An 8,712-nucleotide genomic window follows, 5' to 3' on the forward strand; every position below is an offset into this window, starting at 1 on the left:
TTTTTGTATTTTTAGTAGAGACGAGATTTCACCGTGTTAGCCAGGATGGTCTCGATCTCCTGACCTCGTGATCCACCTGGCTCGGCCTCCCAAAGTGCTGGGATTACAGGCATGAGCCACCGCGCCCGGCCCATCTGTGATAATTTTTCTTTTGCCTGAAACGCATCTCCTAAGACAATGTTTTTCAACCTTGGCTCTACATTTGAATGGCCTGGGGCAAGCTTTTTTTTTTTTTTTTTTTTGAGACGGAGTTTCACTCGTGTTGCTCAGGCTGGAGTGCAGTGGCGTAATCATGGCTCACTACAGCCTCCAACTCCTGGGCTCAGCTTCCCGAGTAGCTGCAACCACGGGCACGTGCCACCACACTTGGCTAATTTTTGTAGAGACAGGGTTTGGTCATTTTCCCCAGGCTGGTCTTGAACTCGTGGGCTCAAGAGATCTGCCCACCTCGGCCTCCCAAAATGCTGGGAAATGGTTGCTGTTGAGACATCATCACCTGTCAATCTAACTGCTGTTCTTTTTATAAACAACTTCATTGAGATATAATTTATATGCCATAAAATCCACCCACTTAAAATATACAATTTAATAGTTTTTAGTAACATTTACAGAATTGTGCACCCATCACCACAATCAAATTTTAGAACATTTTTGGCTGGGCATGGTGGCTCACACCTGCAATCCCAGCACTTTGGGAGGCTGAGGCGGGAGGATCACTTGAGGTCAGGAGTTTGAGACCAGCCTGGCCAACATGCTGAAACCCTGTCTCTACTAAAAATGCAAAAATTAGCCATAGCTACTGCGGAGCCTGAGGCATGAGAATTGCTTGAACCCGGGAGGCGGAGGTTGCAGTGAGCTGAGATCGCACCATTGTACTCCAGCCTGCATGATAAAGTGAGATTCCATGAGAGAAAGAAAGAAAAGAAAGAAGAAAGAAGGAAGGAAGGAAGGAAGGAAGGAAGGAAGGAAGGAAGGAAGGAAGGAAGGAAGGAAGGAAGGAAGGAAGGAAGGAAGGAAGGAAGGAAGGAAGGAAGGAAGGAAGAAGAAGAAAGAAAGAAAGAAAGAAAGAAAGAAAGAGAAAGAAAGAGGAAGGAGGAAGGAGGAAGGAAGGAAGGAAGGAAGGAAGGGAAGGGAAGGAAGGAAGGAAGGGGAAAGGAAAGGAAAGGAAAGGAAGGGAGGGAAGGGAAGGAAGGGAAGAAGGCAGGAAGGAAAGAAGGAAGGAAGGGAAGAAGGAAGGAAAGAAGGAAGGAAGGAAAGAAGGAAGGAAGGAAGGGAGAGAGAGAGAGTAAGAAAAGAGGGAGGGAAGGAGGGAGGGAAAGAGAAAGAAAGAGAGAGAAAGAAAGAAAATTTTTATCACCCCAAAATAGACCTGTACTCATTAGCAGACATTCACTCTTCCCCATCCTCCAACTGACAGCACTAATATACTTTATATCTCTATAGACTTTCCTCTTCTTGATATTTTATAGAAATTAGATCTTACTCATGGGCCACAGTGGCTCGTGCCAGTAATCCCAGCACTTGGGGAGGCCAAGCCAGGTGGATCGCTTGAGCCCAGGAATTCAAGACCAGCCTGGGCAACATGGTGAAACTCCATCTCTACAAAAAATACAAAAATTAGCCGAGTGTGATGGTGTGCACCTGTAGAGCAGTGATCACCCCACTGCACTGCAGCCTGGGTGACAGAGTGAGACCCTGTCTCAAAAAGAAAATTAGGCTTTGACAATATGTGAACCTTTGTGACTGGCTTCTTTCACTTGGCATAACATTGGGGTTTTTCTTGACATAATGTTTTTGAGGTTTATCCATGTGGTAGTAATGGGTATTTTTTGTTTTTTGTTGCTGTTTGGGGATTTTTTAAATTTGTTTTGTTTTTTGTTATTAGAATCTCTGATTCTTTTCCTCTGAGTGCTTTTAAGAATTTTTTTTGGCCGGGCGCGGTGGCTCAAGCCTGTAATCCCAGCACTTTGGGAGGCCGAGACGGGCGGATCACGAGGTCAGGAGATCGAGACCATCCTGGCTAACACGGTGAAACCCCGTCTCTACTAAAAATACAAAAAACTAGCCGGGCGTGGTGGCGGGCGCCTGTAGTCCCAGCTACTCGGGAGGCTGAGGCAGGAGAATGGCGGGAACCCGGGAGATGGAGCTTGCAGTGAGCCGAGATTGCGCCACTGCACTCCAGCCTGGGCAACAGAGCCAGACTCCGTCTCAAAAAAAAAAAAAAAAAAAAAAAAAAAGAATTTTTTTTTAAATATTTGTGGGTTTTTTTGCATTTTTACTATGATGCGTCTATGTGTGAAATTTATGGAGTTTCTTGAATTTGTGATTGGTGTCTGATTTCTGTCTCACTAATTCCCTCTTTAGCCATGCCTAATTTGCTGTTTAGCCCATCTTTTAAATTTAATTTTTGTGTATCTGTGTGTGTGTGACAGAGTTTCACTCTTATTGCCCAGGCTGAAGTGCAAATGGCACGATCTTGGCTCACTGCAACCTCCGCCTCCTGATTCTCTTGCCTCAGCCTCCTGAGTAGCTGGGATTACAGTCGTCTGCCACCACTCCTGGCTAATTTTTTGTATTTTTGGTAGAGACTGGGTTTCACCATGTTGGCCAGGCTGGTCTTGAACTCCTGACCTCAGGTGATCCATGCGCCTCGGCCCCGCAAAGGGCTGGGATTACAGGCATGAGCCACCACACCTGGCCAACATTTTGTTTTGTAATCTGCATCTGATAATACTGATATGCAAACTCTGGGCATATTTGTTTCTGTCCATTTTCACTCCTATTGTCTTGTTTTCTCCTAATGACCCTGATGATTTATTATGGTCATGTACCATCAGCCCTGAGTTACCTGCACATACTTATATTGGGGGCAGCTATATTGTTTCAGGTTTTCTGGTCTCAGCCTTGGCCCTTCAGGGGAAGAGCTGGCATTCAACTTGAACGCCCTTCACCTCAGTGAGTCGACTCTAATCATTCAAACTTGGGTTCCAATCTCAGTGCTACAGTTCACTATCTCTGTGACCCTGGACAAAGATTCCCCCATCTGGGCCTCAGTTTCTTTCTCTGTACAATGGTGATTATAATGGCTCCTCCCACATAGGCTGTTGTGAGAATCTGTACAAGTTATTAATTATTGATACATAGCAAATTTCCCAAAATTAACAGCTTAAAACAGCAATAAACATGTATGCTATTACACAGTTTCTGTGGGTTAGGAGCTGAGGAGCAGCTACATAGATGGTTCTGACTCAGGGTCTCTCATGAAGTTGTAGTTAAGATGTCAGCTGGGGCTGCAGTCATCTGAAGGCTTGACTGGGGCTGGAGGATCGACTCAAGAAAGCTCTCTCATGTGCCTGGGTGGTGCTGGTTATTTGCAGAATGCCTACGTTCCTCACCACGTATACGTTTCCACAGGGGTAATTGAGTGTACTCACAACATGGCAGCTGGCTCTTCCCAGAGCAGATGATCCAGAAAAGCAAAGCAGAAACCATAACATATTTTCTGACCTAATCTTAAAAGTCATACTTTCTCATTTCACAATATCCTATTAATTACACCGGTCAGCCCAGCTCAGGATAGGGCGGAACTGTTCAAAGGCGTGAATACCAGCTAGTGAAGGCCACTGGGGGCCATTTGGCTGTCACATATGAAGTGAGATGATGTAGGTAAAGCACTGAGAGCCATGTCTGGGATGTGCTATGTGTTCATCCCAATCAGTGTCCTGGCTTTGCTCTAGGCAGTTGGAATCTGTACAGGAACAACTTTTATTCAATCATTCCACAAACATTTATTGAGCACCCCTGTGTACCAGGCACTGTTCTAGGAACTGGGGGAACAGTTATAAACAAGACATAGTCCCTGGCCTTGTGAAACTCAAAAAAACATAAAATACACTGCCTGGTGGTGCTCAGCGCTATGAAGAACCATAAAGCCAGGTAAGGGAAGAGAGAACAATGAGGAAATGAGGCCTGGGTGTCTTTCTCCATGGTTCTGGTATAACTGTAATGGTGGCTTAGATTCTGACCTCTGCTAAAGCCCTCCCTCCCCTGTGAGTGCATCCTGGCATCACAGGCATGTAAAATTTATACCCATTTTACATCTAGGCTAAAATCAAACTGGTCCAGAGAAGAGCTGAAATAAGATTTGAGTCCCCAAGGAGTCCGAATTTCTTCAAATACAGAGGTTCTCCAACTTGGAGGCCCAGCAGCATCACCCAGGAAGCTTGTTAAGATGCAGGAGCCCAGATGTTCTGACTCTCTAGGTTGGGGGAGGGTCCAGGGATCTGCATTTTAAACAAGCACCCCAGGGATGGATGCAGGAGATCAACCAATCACATTTGAGAAATGTTCTGGTTGTGGGTAGTTGTCATGCCTGTAAACCCAGTGCTTTGGGAGGCCAAGGCAGGAGGATCATTTAAGGCCAGGCACTCAAGACCAGCCTGGGCAACATAGTGAGGCCCCTGTCTCTACAAAACAAATGTTTTAAAAATTAGCCAGGTGTGGTGGCACTCAACTTGTGCTCCCAGCTACTCAGGAAGCTGAGGTGGGGGGATAGCTTGAGCCCAGGTGTTCAAGGCTGCAGCGAGCCATGATCATACCACTGTACTCCAGCCTGGGTGGCAGAGTGAGACCCTGTCTTTTTTTTTTTTTTTTTTTTTGAGATGGAGTTTCACTCTTGTCACCCAAGCTGGAGTGCAATGGTGCGATCTTGGCTTATTGCAACCTCTGCCTCCCGACCCTGTCTTTTTTAAAAAAAGACACCCTGTTCTGAGGGCTTAGTGGCCAGGCAGGGCTCTAGGTCCAGCCTCAAGTGATGGATAGGGCTTAGCCATGCAGAAAGAAGAGGAACAGCTGGAGATCTAGAGACACCAAGCAATTTACCCAGGGGCATACAACCTGTAGGGACAGTTTTAGGTGCACATCATCTTATTTGATCAAATATATCTCATGTTGTACAGTAGTTCCCCACTCCCACCCCCATGATCTGTGGTTTTGCTTTCTGCAATTTCAGTTACCTGCAGCCAACCACGTGATGAAATCTCATGCCATCCTGCACTATTCCACCTAGGATGTGAATCATCCCTTTTCCACTGTATCCGTATTGTAGACGTTATCCACCGTTAATCATCAACATCATCTGCTCCTGACATCCAACCATGGTCATTGTCACGGCTTCATGATCCTGGATCTCCCAAAGGAGATGATTCTCCTTCTGACGTATCGTCAGGTCAGTAGTAGCCTAATGCTAGATCACAATGCCCATGTCATTCATTTACCATCATCTCATCATGTAGGCATTTTATTATCTCCCATCATCACAAGAAGGGTGAGTACAGAGCAATAGGACATTTTGAGGGAGAGACCACATTCACATAACTTTTATTACAACATACTGTTATAACTGTTCTATTTATTGTTAACTCTTTTTTTTTTTTTTTTTTTTTTTTTTGAGACGGAGTCTTGCTCTGCCGCCCAGGCTAGAGTGCAGTGGCCAGATCTCAGCTCACTGCAAGCTCCGCCTCCCGGGTTCACGCCATTCTCCTGTCTCAGCCTCCCGAGTAGCTGGAACTACAGGCGCCCACCTCGTCGCCCGGCTAGTTTTTTGTATTTTTTAGTAGAGACGGGGTTTCACCGTATTAGCCAGGATGGTCTCGATCTCCTGACCTCATGATCCGCCCGTCTCGGCCTCCCAAAGTGCTGGGATTACAGGCTTGAGCCACCGCACCCGGCCTTTTTTTTTTTTTTTTTTTTGAGGTGAAGTCTCACTCTGTTGCCAAGCTAGAGTGCAGTGGCCTGATCTCGGCTCACTGCAAACTCCACCTCCTGGGTTCAGGTGATTCTCCTGCCTCAGCCTCCCAAGTAGCTGGGATTACAGGCATGTGCCACCACGCCCAGCTAATTTTTGTATTTTTAGTAGAGACGGAGTTTCACCATGTTGGTCAGGATGGTCTCGATCTCTTGACCTCGTGAGCCGCCCACCTCAGCCTCCCAAAGTGCTGGGATTACAGGCGTGAGCCACTGTGCCCGGCTGTTGTTAACTTTTAATTTGTAAGAGTTTAATTTACAAATTAAATTTTATCATAGGTATGTGTATATAGTAAAAAACATGGTATATACAGAATTCTATACTATCTGTGGTTTCAGGCATCCACTGGGGGTCTTGGAATGTATCCCCCCTGGATAAGTGGGACCATTGTACGTTGAAAAACAAGACCACACATTATTTTCAGCTCCTCCCATCAAGAGAAGGAATCTATTTGCCTACATCCTGAATTTGACATGAAATTTGACACGCTATTTGATATGCTTTGATGCTAGTGCAGCTTGAATACTGGAATTTGTCCTCTCTTGTTGCTTTCTGAAACTCTGAGACCACCATAGGAAGGAGTGGGCTATGCCTATTGCAGGATGAGGCCGTGTGGAGCAGAGAAGAGTCTTGCTGGCAAGGTAGACATTTGAGCTGCTTGCTGCCTGCAGCTGCAGGAGTGACCCAGCAGAATTCAGCCCAAATTGTCAACCTACAGGATCATAAGCTACTGTTTGGGGTTTGTAATGCAGCAGACTGACATGGCCTTGTTACTGGTGGAGAATCTTCTTCCTCCCTTCATAGGGGCAAATTTTCCTTAGTCATGGTAATTAACACTATCTACCAGACAAACTCCAAATCTGAAAGACTTAACACAAGAAGCTTTATTCCTCACTCAGTGAAATCCAAGGTGGATCTGGTGGTTCTCCTCCAGCTTGTAGCTAAGGGAACTCATAGCCGCAAGGTGGCTGTGGCAGGGGAAGAGAGGGATGAGGCTCACCAGCTCTCCATTGCTTCAGCCTGCCACTCCTACACACACCCCATTGGTCAGAACAAGTCATGTGACTGTAACGGAGGCTAGAAAATGTAGGGGTGCTGCTGAAATATTGAGATGCCTGTCTTTGCCACAACGAACTTCCACAAATATACTTAGCTGTGTCATTTGTATGGTTATCTGTTTAACATCTCTTTCCTCTATTAGACTGCGAATCCTTGAGGGCAGGAGTACATCTGTCTTGCATGGCACCTGGCCTATAGTAGGCATTCAGCAATGTTGTTGACTTGCTAAATGAGTGAATAATCTGGCAGGTCACAATAGGATCTTTTGTGTTCAGCCCCCCGTGGCAGACATTCCTCAAGTAATTTTCTAATAGTTCTTCCCTTTCAGTAATATACATGTACTAATTTGATAATGTAAAACTCTTATACAATGATGATTAAATGAAGACAAGTAGAACATGAAAGTCCTCACTAATTAGGGTCAGGGGTGTGGTGACATCCATTATTTGATAAGAGTGAATATTACATTTTATTATTATTTTGAGACAGAGTCTTGCTCTGTCGCTCAGGCTGGAGTGCGGTGGTGCAATCTTGGCTCACTGCAATCTCTGCTTCCTGGGTTCAAGTGATTCTCCTACCTCAGCTTCCCAAGTAGCTGGGATTATAGGCACACACCAACATGCCTGGCTATTTTTTATATTTTTAGTAGAGATGGGGTTTCACCATGTTGGCCAGGGTGGTCTTGAACTCCTGACCTCAAGTGATCTGTTGGCCTCAGCCTCCTAAAGTGCTGGGATTACAGGCATGAGCCACTGCTCTGGGCCGATATTGCATTTTTAATGGGCAGTTTTCATGTGGCTGCATCTGTGCATGTTGCGGGAAGTCAGGGACCCTGAATGGAGGGACCAGCTGAAGCTATGGCAGAAGAACATAAATTGTGAAGATTTCATGGACATTTATCACTTCCCCAATCAATACTCTTGTGATTTCCTATGCCTGTCTTTACTTTAATCTCTTAATCCTGTCATCTTCGTAAGCTGAGGATGTATGTCTCCTCAGGACCCTGTGATGATTGCATTAACTGCACAAATTGTTTAAACAATATGAAATCTGGGCACCTTGAAAAAAGAACAGGGTAACAGCGATGTTCAGGGAACAAGGGAGATAACCATTAGGTCTGGCTGCCTGAGAGCCGGGCGGAACAGAGCCATATTTCTCTTCTTTCAAAAGTAAATAGGAGAAATATCGCTGAGTTCTTTTTCTTAGCAAGGACAGCCCTGAGAAAGAATGTGTTCCTAGCGGGAGGTCTCTGGGAATGTCTGTCTTTTACGGTTGTAGATAAGGGGTGAAATAAGCCCAGTCTCCTGTAGCGCCCCAGGCTTATTAGGACGAGGAAATTCCCACCTAATAAATTTTGGTCAGACCGGTTGTCTGCTCTCAAACCCTGTCTCCTGATAAGATTTCATCAATGACAATGCGTGCCCAAAACTTCATTAGCAATTTTAATTTTGCCCCGGTCCTGTGACCTTGCCCTGCCTCCATTTGCCTTGTGATATTTTATTCCCTTGTGAAGCATGTAATCTCTGTGACCCATACCCTATTCGTACACTCCCTCCCCTTTTGAAAATCGGTACTAAAAACTTACTGGTTTTGCGGCTTGGGGGGCATCATGGAACCCCCGATACCCAGCTTTAAAATTTCTCTCTTTTGTACTCTTTCCCTTTATTTCTCAGACTAGCCAACACTTAGGGAAATAGAAAACAACCTACATGAAATAACATTATTGGGGGCGGGTTCCCCTGATATCTGGCACGCCAATGTGGTTTTTTCTTTTTCCCAAGTGCATGTGGGAACCCGATTCCCTTTGGTAGGTGCAGAGAAACGCCATCGGTTTGGTCCACTGAGAC

Source organism: Rhinopithecus roxellana, chromosome 13, assembly GCF_007565055.1.
Source record: "Rhinopithecus roxellana isolate Shanxi Qingling chromosome 13, ASM756505v1, whole genome shotgun sequence".
Taxonomy (NCBI): Eukaryota; Metazoa; Chordata; class Mammalia; order Primates; family Cercopithecidae; genus Rhinopithecus; species Rhinopithecus roxellana.